Genomic DNA, 10,355 nt, shown 5'->3' with positions numbered 1-10,355 from the left:
TGGCCAGGAATCAAATGCTCTTTGGTCCGAGGGCTGATGCTGTAACCGCTGAGCTAGTTGGATAAAGGTGACTAATCCACTGAGTGGCAGAACTAAGTACCTTAATGAACTCCTCTAAATTTCTACTTATACCTTTGGCTTACTTCTAAACTAATTAAAGTGACTAAATTACTAGTTTCTAGGCTGTCTTCTCTTTTCCCTTCTCTTAGTGTGTATAATTCAGAACTTTTTTTATCCTCATCTGAGGACTTTTTTCCATTTTTTGTTCAGATAGAGTGGGAGGGAGAGAGAGGGAGAGAGGGAGAGACATCGATGTGAAAGGAACACATCGAGTGGCTGCCTCCTGCACAATCCAACCAGGGCCGGGGACAAACTGCAACCTCGGTACATGCCCTTAGTGGGAACCAAACCCGGGTCTCTCTGGACCACAGGTTGACACTCTAACCGCTGAGCCAAACCAGCCAGGGCCAGAACTTTATTTTACACCTAGATGTGCCTGTAGAAGCAAAACTTCAGAGGAGATAGACATGCAATAAAATCTGTAATAATTAGATTAAGTACTGGGCTGAATGCATTCTGACTTTTCCCAGATCACAGTACACAGAGTGATGAGCAGGTGTGGTTTATTATCATTATTATTAGTAGTAGTTATTATTACTATTAGTAACATCTTCATCCTCATCAGTTTGGCTTCCATGTGTGAATTGGGTTTTAATAATTGTGTTTTAAAAGCCTGAGCAGCTTCTCTTGCCCTGAGGGAGTAAGCCAGCACCCAGGTGGCTCCTCAAAGCAATACCCAGGAGCTCCTGACGCTGAACCCCATGTGGTAGTGATGTAATGATGGGAGGACTTCCGGAAGGAAGCTCCAAGTCCCAGCATGCTTTGGGTGGAGCTCCTGGAAAAGCTGAACCAATCTCCATCTAGAAAACAGATTCTCCTGTGACATTCAAGGACAATTTAGAGAGGTCAGAAAAATTCACAACCTGGGCCCCTGTCTGCCTGGTGAGGAACCAACCACATATTCTCCTCCCCAGTTTATAAAGCACTCTGAGAGGTAGAGGATCTACCTCTTTGTGAGGCAGGCTTTACAAAGTTAAAAGAAAACAAAACAAAACCATAAAGAAGAAGGTGGAGAGGAAAGAGAAGACACTAACATGGCTTGACAACTAATGTGTCCTGGACACGTTTTACATCTCTCATCTCACTTTCCCAATCTCCCTGATAATAAGATTTGTCTCCATTATAGAAACCGAAGCTCACGGGCCAGGCGTGTCCAGGATAGGACAGCAACAAAGTAGCAGAACCAGAAGTTGAACCCTTAGACTCCTGACCTAGTGAGTGCACCTTCCATAGCCCCACATGAGGAAACTGAATCCCAGAGTTGTCTTTTTTTAATTAAATGTATTGGGGCGACATTAGTTAATGAGATTATATAGGTTTTGAGTGTGCAATTCTATGATACATCATCTGTATTTTTATTGCATTGTGTGCCCACCACACCAAGTCAGATCTTCTGGCACCCTATATTTGACCCCCTTTATTCTGCCTGCACTTCCCCAGAAAGTTTTATATGATCTGCAAGGTCACACAGCTACTGAACAGCAGGGTTGGCATCTGCCTGTGATTCAGATCTCAAGTCTGAAGAGACACTGTGTGTTTAACAAGATGTTTTGTTTGCTGATGAAAAACAAAAGTGCAGTGGAAAAAGACACAGCACACATAAACTGACCTGTTTAGACAAGATTCCTTAACTTGAGTTGGGGGTGCGGTTTGCCGGAAGAGGTCCCTAAACTAAAACGTCACGCTATGAAATCATAAATCAAATGAACAAATAAGGTCTCAAATGAAGTATATGCTGACCAGAGAACAAAACCCAAAATTTCTTTTCTTGACCTTAATCTTTAAAATAACAGCTTAATTTTTTGAATAAAACAGTCCGTGTTCATAATACAAAATATATAACATGAAAGCTACAAAAGATATAACATGAAAATGACTCTCTCCCTCCTCTGACCCCCCACCCCTACCCCCCGTCAGCCTGACCACCCTAAAGTATCTGGAAGACCTTGATTCAACCTAAGCAGTAAGGTTTTAGGTGTTAGAGAAGAATGCTCTTTACATGGTATGATTTGAGAAGTGTGGAAAGATGTGAAGCTTTGTCTAAAATAGATCTGCACTGGTCTGGCACCACCTTTCCCTTGGGCCTAAGAGGAAATTCCTCTCATGAGGGATAATCCTTACAGTAAGCAAAGATGGGAATACTACTTCCAGAACTACACGGGAAACGGGTAACTGTAAACTGAGTAGTTTTACCTAAAGGCATATCTGTTCATCCACCTAATTGTTATTTCTTCCAGTGATTTTGTTTTCTCCACTCTCTACCTCACAACAAACAGCCTTCTGGGAAAGCTCTAAGGGTCCCTCACTGAAACAAATCTGATTTCAGGATCTGAAGTGTAACTCCTTTTCCCACGGCCCCATATTTTCCAGAAGAGCCAGCTTGACACAAACAGGTTTTGCTTGCAGGTGAAATGTGAGGGATTTACAACTGACCACCTTTCTCCTCTTCCCAATGCCGTTTCTGACCTCTCAGGAGCATAATTCATGAAGACTCTTGGCCTTTACTCCCCTTTGTAAGAAGTGAAAAGAAAAAGGTGGAGAAACTCTCTTACAACGCTACCAACTCTCCACTGTTAATCTGGTCTTCTTTAGGTTTACAACCAAAATAGCCGGGGGCGGGGGCGGGGGAGCCTACACCTGTTTTGTCTGTGTCTTTCCAACACGAAACTAAGACTTTGCCCAGCATTATTGTTCTTTAAAGATTCTGTCCTGTTTCTACCTGTCTTTGGCAAACTCCTCTAATATGAACTGCATGGGCATTTATCTTCACCTCTTAACTTGGTTTTAGTATCTACTGAAATTGTAATTAGGGGCCATAATCTGCTCCTGAATGTGTGGATTCAAACGCCTCTTCTCAGTCTTTACTGACTCCCAGAGTCCCCTATTGAATTTGTTACTACAAACCACATCCTAAGGGATGATTCTTTTATTTATTTATCCTCACTGGAGGACATTTTTGCTTTTATCTTCAGCTACAGTGGGAGGGAGAGAGGGGGAAGAGAGAAAGAGAGAAACATCAATGAGAGAGAGACACATCGAGTGGTTGCCATCCACACAACCCTAACTGGGGCCGGGGACAAACTGCAACCGAGGTACAGGCCCTTAGCGGGAACCAAACCCAGGGTTCTCTGGTCCGCAAGCCGACACTCTAATCACTGAGCCACCCTCCCAGGGCTATATGATAATTTTTGACCAATGGTAACCAAGTATAAATTAAGCATTACTTATTAATTTCAAAATAAAAGTTATACAAAATTCTGTCAAAATTTACAGCAAAATTTTATATTTGCTTTCGGATGTGATTATATTTTTTAATATGTATGTATTACATATGTATGCTACTACACAGACTCTCTAAAGGTAACAATGCCTAGAGCAGAAGCAGCTCTCAGAATGGACGTGGGGCCCTGACTGGTGTGGCTCAGTTGGTTGGGCAAAGTCCTGTGCATTGAAAGCTTGCCAGTTAAATTTCCCATCCTGGCACATGCTGGGTTTGTGGGCTCCATCCCTGGTGGGGGGCGTGCAGAAAGCAGCCGATCAATGTTTCACTCTCACATGGATGTTTCTCTCTCTGTCCCTCCTTCTTCCTTTCTCTCTAAAAATTAATAAAAACATTTTTTAAAATGATGGACTTGGGTGGCATAAACTAAAAACTATATATAAAAAAATGAATGTAGCCCTGGCCGGTTTGGCTCAGTGGTTAGAGTGTCAGCCTGAGGTCCAGGGAGACCCAGGTTCAGTTCCTGCTAAGGGCACGTACCTCGGTTGCAGTTTGTCCCCAGCCGTGCAGGTGGCAACCACTCGATGTGTCCCTTTCACACTGATGTTTCTCTCTCTTTCTTCCTCCCACTCTATTTGAACAAAAAATGGAAAAATGTCCTCGGGTGAGGATAAAAAAAAAAAAAAAGAATGTATATCCAAGTCTGCCTATGAAACTTGATAAATGACTGTGAATAAGGAATGACAAACTAGTTATAAGATAAAAATTGTTGAAAGGAATTCACTACCCCTTTCTGATTAGACAAAGTCTACGCCTTGCTTTTTTCTTGCCACTATCTATCTGCTCTCACTATTGCTCTCCCTCCTTACCTTGGCTTTGAAGCCCAGATCATCCTTTGAAGATGGCAAGAGACCATTGCTTCTAGAAAGCTGTAACATGTCTGCTGATGAACCATATAAGGTGCACTTTTCTTTCCATCTTCCTCACCAAGATACTTTTTTTAAAAGGTAAATTTGATGGTGAGTTATATCTCAATAAAAAAGAAAAAAATGATCATTTTCATGCTGGAAGAGGAAGACCAAATATAGGTAAGAAATTTTTAACTTGACAGAGGTATAAGATAAATATATTTTGCCACTTTGAACAAATCAAGACCTCTAATCCTAAATACTAAAACATAATGGAAGAAATTGCCAATGACTGTAAACCACAAATGAAAATATAAAAATTACAGACAACAGGAAAAGCATAAGAAGGTGAAATGCATTGAAAAAAAAAAAAAAAACCACTTGGGCCCTGGCCAGTGTGGTTTAGTTGGCTGGGCATCATCCATGCACCAAAAGGTTGCTGATTCGATTCCCTGTCAGGGCACAAGCACAAGGCAGCTGTGTGCATCGATGTTTCTCTCTCTCCCCCCATTTCCCTTCCTCTCTTTCTAAAAATTAATTTAAAAAATCGTTAGAATATAAAAACAACACTTACACCTAGTTCTACAACTAAATTCTATCGAAAATACACCCACTTTCCTCTACCTGCTGGCTCCTCCCTAAGCAGGACACACCATCTCTCACCAGGGCCACAGAATTTTTTCTTTTGCCTCCCACAGTCCATTTTATTTCTTTTAAGAAAAAATAAGATTTTTGCTCTGGCTGGTTTGGCTCAGCGGTTAGAACATCGGCTGGCAGTCCAGAGAGACCTGGGTTCGGTTTCCACTGAGGGCACATACCTCAGTTGCGGTTTGTTCCTGGCCCTGGTTGGGGTGGTGTGGGAGGCAGCCATTTGATGTGTCCCTTTCATGTTGATGTTTCTCTCTTTCTCTTCCTCCCTCTCTCCCTCCCACTCTATCTGAACAAAAATGGAAAAATGTCCTCGGGTAAGGATAAAAATATATATATATATGTGTGTGTGTGTGTGTGTGTGTGTTTATTGACTTTTTATGGAGAGAGGAAGGAAGAGATAGAAACATCGATGTGAGAGAGAAACATCAACCAGCTGCCTCCCACACACCCCTGACCTGGGGATTGAGCCTGCAACCCAGGCATTTGCCCTGCCTGGGAATCAAACTGGGATCTCTCAGTCCATGGGACGAAGCTCAGTCCACTGAGCCACACCAGCTGGGCCTACAGTCCATTTTCTATAAAGCCACTGGAGTGATCTAAAAATGAAATCATTTCATTTGAATTATTTGCTTAAAACCCTTCAATGGCTTCCCATTTGTCACAGGTTGGGTTCTCCACAGATGTGGAGACCAAGTTTGGGATCCAAGATGTTGATTAGGGTTTGACACCTATAAAAGGAAAGAGGAGAAAACAGGATTAGACAAAGTTAGAAATCATAGTGGTACAGACAGACCCAACAAAGCTTTAGCCAACCCATCGGGGAGCTCTGAAACAAGTATTGTCAGTCAGAAATGTCCAAAACCAGATCAAAATGGTGGAGCCTTTACACCGCTCCACATGCCGCACTCGGGTCCAGATGTGGCCGGCCCATGAAGAATGTGTCCTCAGGCAGCAAGGCTCTCTGCAGCTGAAGCAGAGCCTGAAAGAACTGTCAGCTCAAGGCTGTCTGCTGACCACACTCTTCAAGGTGGGGCCTTAAGTCCCTTCTTAAAGGGAACTCTGGGTGCTGCATCACCTAATGCATCTCATTTAGATTCTCATATTGTTTTCCATAGCGGCTGCAGCAATCTCCATTCCCACCAGCAGTGTACTAGAGTCCCCTTTTCTCCACACCCTCACCAACACTCGTTGTTTGATGATTGGTTGATGGCGGCCATTCTAACAGATGTGAGGTGATCCCACATCAAGCCTGGCAGGGTTGACTCAGTGGACTGAGTGTCGTCCCATGGACTGAGAGGTCCCAGTTCAATTCCTGGTTAGGGCAAGTGCCCAGGTTACGGGCTCAGCCCCCAGGCGTGCAGGAGGCGGCCAATCAATGTTTTTCTCTCACATTGATGTTTCTCTCTCTCTCTCTCCCTTCCTCTGTCTCTAAGAAAAAAAAAATCAATAAAAACATATTAAAAAAAAAAAGTTTAGGACATCAAGATCCTAAATGATCTGACTCCAGTCTACCTCTCCTCCACTTGCTTCTGTTCACAATTTGCTCTAGGTTCACTAGCCTTCTTGTTTCTTGAAGTTCTGCCCCTTCTCAGGGCCTTTGCAATTGCTGTTCCCCTTGTCTGTTATGCTGTCAGTCTCACAAGGCTAGGTCCTTCTAAAGTCGTCTGCCTCCCACCCTGGCCGGGTGGCTTAGTTGGTTGGAGCATCGTCCCCTACACCAAAAGTTTATGGGTTTGTCATGAATCCATAAGAATCCTAGAAGAAAATGTAGGCAACAAAATTTCAGACATCATATGCAGCAGAATTTTCACTGATATATCACCTAAGGCAACAGAAACAAAGGAGAAAATGAACACATGGGACTACATCAAACTCAAAAGCTTCTGCACAGCAAAAGATACAATCTTCAAAATGAAAAGGCAACCCAGTGTATGGGAGAGTGTAATTGCCAATGATATATCAGATAAGGGATTAATTTCCAAATTATATAGAGTGATCATACAACTCAACAAAAAGAAGACAAAGAACACAATTAAAAAATGGGCAGAGGAACTAAATAGACACCTCTCCAAAGAGGACATACAAATGGCTAAGAGACATATGAAGAAATGCTCAACATCACTAAGCATCAGAGAGATGCAAATTAAAACAACAATGAGGGATCACCTCACACCTGTTAGAATGGCCGCCATCAACCAATCATCAAACAACAAGTGTTGGCGACGGTGTGGAGAAAAGGGGACTCTAGTACACTGCTGGTGGGAATGGAGATTGCTGCAGCCGCTATGGAAAACAATATGGTGTTACCTCAAAAAATTAAAAATTGAACTGCCATTTGACCCAGTAATCCCACTTCTAGGAATATACCGTAAGAAGCCTGAAACAGCAATCAGAAAGAATATATGTACCCCCATGTTCGTAGCAGCACTATTTACAATAGCTAAGATCTGGAAACAGCCCAAATGTCCATCAGTTGATGAATGGATAAAAAAGCTGTGGTACATATACACAATGGAGTACTATGCAGCGGTAAGAAAGAAAGACCTCTTTTCCTTTGAGATGACATGGAGGGACCTGGAAAGTATCATCCTAAGCGAAACAAGCCAAACAGAGAAAGAAAAGTATCTTATGATCTCACTTATTTCTGAAATATAATGAACATAACAATCTGAGGAATGGAGGAGACCCAGAAACGTGGAAGTGGGGTACAGACTGACAATCCCAGAAGAGGGGGTGAGGGGGGAGAGATAAACCACAGAACTTACATGCATGAACAATGGACATGGACAACAAAGCTAGGGACAGGGTGGAGAGGGAGGGGAAGGGGGGAATCAGTGGGGGGAAAAGGAGAAACATCTGTAACAAAAATAAATAAATAAATAAATAAAAGTTTATGGGTTTGATTTTGGTCAGGGCACATACCTAGGTTGCAGGTTCAATCCCTGTTCAGGGTGCATATGGGAGGTAACCAATCAATGTTTCTCTCTCACGTTGATGTTTCTCCTCTCTCTCTCTCTCTCTCTCTCTCCTTTCGTCTCTCTAAATTCAATTTAAAAAATATGCTCAGGTGAGAATTTAAAATAATAATAAAAAGAATAAAGTTGTCTGCCTCCCTCCTCATTACTCTCTATGGTGTTGTCCTTTTCCATTGTCCTTATGCACTTAAGTAAAATTATCTAAATTATTTTTTGTTTACCTGCATCTTATCAACTAGAATGTAAATTCCATATGAGGGTGTTGATCTGATCTATTTTGTTCACTGCTTTATCCCCAGGCTGTGCCTGGAACATAGTAGACCTTCCATAAATATTTGTTAAATTTGATTTGGACAAAATATGGAAATGTATGTTCAACGATACTACAAATACCTATCGTTTTAGCTAACTGAGCATCTTGCCCAAATATTATTAAGGTATTAAGGTTAACTTGCAGGGAGATCTCTGGTTGGTTGACACAAGTCTGGTCCTGTCAAAGGGGTAAAAGTCCATGATTTGTGTAGAAAGAAATGGTGCAATCATCTAAATTTCTGGTGGTACAACGCTGGGAGTATTGGTGGCTAATATATTGGATCACAGGTTTTGGATTCAAAAGGCCCTGAAAATCATTAAAAATAGAATGGGGGCCCTGGCCAGTTTGGCCCAGCGGTTAGAGCAGCTGCCTGCAGACAAGAGAGTCCTGGGTTCGGTTCCCACTAAGGGCATGTACCGCGTTTGCAGTTTGTCCCCGGCCCCAGTTGGGGTCCTATGGGTGGCAACCAGTTGATGTGTTTCTCTCACATCGATGTTTCTCTCTCTCTGTTAAAAAAAAAGAAGAAGAATGGGGCCCTGGCCCGTTTGGCTCAGCGGTTAGAGCGTCAGCGTCTCTCAGGTTCGGTTCCTGCTAAGGGCACGTACCTCGGTTGCAGTTTGTCCCTGGCCCCAGTTGGGGTCGTATGGGTGGCAACCACTGGACGTGTTTCTTTCACACAGAAGTTTCTCTCTCTCTCTCTCTCGTCCTCCCTCTCTCCCTCCCACTCTATCTGAGGATAGGTGCAAAAATGTCCTTGGGTGAGGATAAAAAAAATAAAATAAAAATAGAATGGGTAATTAACTGTGGTACACTATTCATAAAGTGAACTATTGTGCAGCAATAAACATAAGTGAACTACTGCTATGTGCAACATGGAGAAACTTCACAAAGATAACATTGAGGAAAATACACCAGACACACACACACAAAGAGTACAGCCTACATGATTCTATTTCTGTTTATTTCAAAGCCAAGCAAAACTATTCTTGAGGAAGGAAAAAGGGGGCAATGATTGGGAAGGGGAATGAGGAAGGCTTCTGAGGTGGTGGTAATGTCTATTTCTTGACCTGAGTGGTGGTGACATGGATGTGTTTATTTTGCAGTAGTTCATTCATCTGTGTACTTATGATTTGGGCACACTTTTACATGTGTGTTATACATAAATTTAAAGTTAAGAGTAGCCCTGGCTGGTTTGGCTCAGCAGTTGGAGCGTCAGGCCTGCGTTCCAGAGGCCCCGGTTCAGTTCCTGCTAAGGGCATGTACTTCGGTTGCGGTTTGTCCCCCAACCCTGGTTGGGTCGTGCGGGTGGCATCCGCTCGATGTGTCCCTTTCACATCGATGTTTCTCTCTCTCTCTCTCCCTCCCACTCTACCTGAACAAAAAATGAAAATATGTCCTCGGGTAAAGAAAAAAAAAAAGAGTAAAAAAGACCTGGGAGATGTATGTAATTAACAGCTCAACATGTAGTTCCTGATTTTGAATTAAAGTTCTACTATTTTGCCAGTTAGGATTAGAACTGTTATTGATTCACAGTAAATAATCTTTATTTTATGTAAGTGGTTTCCTTAGATTGCTTGTTTCATAGGGATTTAATTAGAATAGTTGCTAAATGTATTACTGCTGCAGGGATGTGGGGAAAAGGGTATTTTCATGTGCTGTGATTAAAATATAAAATGAAGCCCTGGCCGGTTTGGCTCAGCGGTTAGAGCGTCCACCTGCAGTACAGAGAGACCAGGGTTCGGTTCCCGCTAAGGGCATGTACCTCGGTTGCAGTTTGTCCCCGGCCCTGGTTGGTCGTGCGGGTGGCAGCCACTCAATGTGTCCCTTCACACCTTCACATCGATGTTTCTCTCTCTCTCTCTTCCTCTCTCTCCCTCCCACTCTATCTGAACAAAAAATGGAAAAATGTCCTCGGGTGAGGATAAAAAAAAAAAAGGAAAGCAATCTGCATCAGCTGTCATTTACAAATATTTAGCCTGGTTGGTGTGGCTCAGTTGGCTGAGTGTAGTCCTATGCAACAAAAGGTCACTGGTTCGATTCCTAGTCAGGGCACATGCCCGGGTTGCAGGCTCGATCCTCAGTATGAGGCATGCAGCAGGCAGCTCATCCATGATTCTTAATCTCTCCTCCTTTCCCTTCCTCTCTCCCTAAAATTATTTATTTATTTA

The 10,355-nt window shown here is 42.7% G+C and overlaps 1 long non-coding RNA gene across 1 annotated transcript; it reads right to left on the bottom strand.

Moving 5' to 3' along the window:
• Window positions 1–926: 926 nt before the first annotated feature.
• LOC118637225 lies at window positions 927–7,096 on the bottom strand. The gene is made up of 4 exons (XR_004960914.1): window positions 7,073–7,096; window positions 6,412–6,654; window positions 4,210–4,370; window positions 927–1,804 (listed from the first exon to the last, which is right to left on the bottom strand). It is a non-coding gene; the product is annotated as an uncharacterized LOC118637225 (long non-coding RNA).
• Window positions 7,097–10,355: the final 3,259 nt, after the last annotated feature.

The sequence above is a fragment of the Molossus molossus genome, unplaced genomic scaffold (assembly GCF_014108415.1).
Source record: "Molossus molossus isolate mMolMol1 unplaced genomic scaffold, mMolMol1.p scaffold_m16_p_20, whole genome shotgun sequence".
NCBI lineage: Eukaryota > Metazoa > Chordata > Mammalia > Chiroptera > Molossidae > Molossus > Molossus molossus.
Note: the sequence above shows the minus strand (reverse complement) of the source record. Positions and strands in the feature narration are given on the sequence as shown.